The sequence below is a fragment of the Galeopterus variegatus genome, unplaced genomic scaffold, assembly GCF_000696425.1.
Source record: "Galeopterus variegatus unplaced genomic scaffold, G_variegatus-3.0.2 Scaffold85254, whole genome shotgun sequence".
In the NCBI taxonomy this organism is placed as follows: Eukaryota; Metazoa; Chordata; class Mammalia; order Dermoptera; family Cynocephalidae; genus Galeopterus; species Galeopterus variegatus.
In genome coordinates this window covers 222-970 of record NW_007811365.1, presented here as the reverse complement: position 1 = coordinate 970, position 749 = coordinate 222, and the positions used below count along the sequence as shown (strand labels likewise).

Sequence of the window (749 nt, the reverse complement as noted above, 5' to 3'; positions counted from 1 at the left end):
GCAAGGTAATTTAAGCTACGGGGAGACCATTCATGGAAAGGCTCTTCCAACTGTTTCATGTATGTAAATGATTTGCAGGGTTTAAATCCTATTTGGGAACAAATTCCTTGTAGAATAAAAACTATAATTGAGCATTATTATTATATAAAACATAGGAAACATTATTCTACAGGTGGCTCGTTGGTCTAGGGGTATGATTCTCGCTTCGGGTGTGAGAGGTCCCGGGTTCAAATCCCGGACGAGCCCACTTCATTTTCTCCCAACAGGATGTCAAGAAAGGTGAACAATGGGACTTTCTTGGGAGCAGCCCAGTATCTAATCCGGGCCATCCTACCGGGGCAGGCATCAGAACGTTGTTACAGATGCGCCCGTGCTCTTCCAATTCTCCAGTCAATCCCTTCTCAAGTGAAAGGCCCTGAGCTGTCTGTGCGCCGCGTGTGCGCGCGTGCGTGCGTGCCTGGCCGAGGGCGGGGGCGTGATTGCAGTCCCCGGGTCAGCAGGTCGTCGTCCTGCCCTTCCTAGGGAAGACTGCTTTAATTTCCACTTCGCTGATCATTCTCTGACAGCGTTTACTCCTCCACCACACTGGAAAGTGAGTCACCTCAGGTGCCGCTGTTGCCACCGTTTCTGATGAGGTCGACTGTCAGGATGTGAGATTCCTGTCTTTTTTCTGCCTATGCGTTTCGCCATACAGCTGCCTTTCCTGGTTAGAGTATATCCATTTATTCGTACAGAGAATGAGTATACAA

General features: G+C 49.1%; 1 non-coding gene across 1 annotated transcript; it reads left to right on the top strand.

Annotated features, from left to right (window-relative positions):
* Positions 1–174: 174 nt before the first annotated feature.
* Positions 175–246, top strand: TRNAP-CGG. The gene has a single exon. It is a non-coding gene; the product is annotated as a tRNA-Pro (tRNA).
* The last annotated feature ends 503 nt before the right edge of the window (positions 247–749 follow it).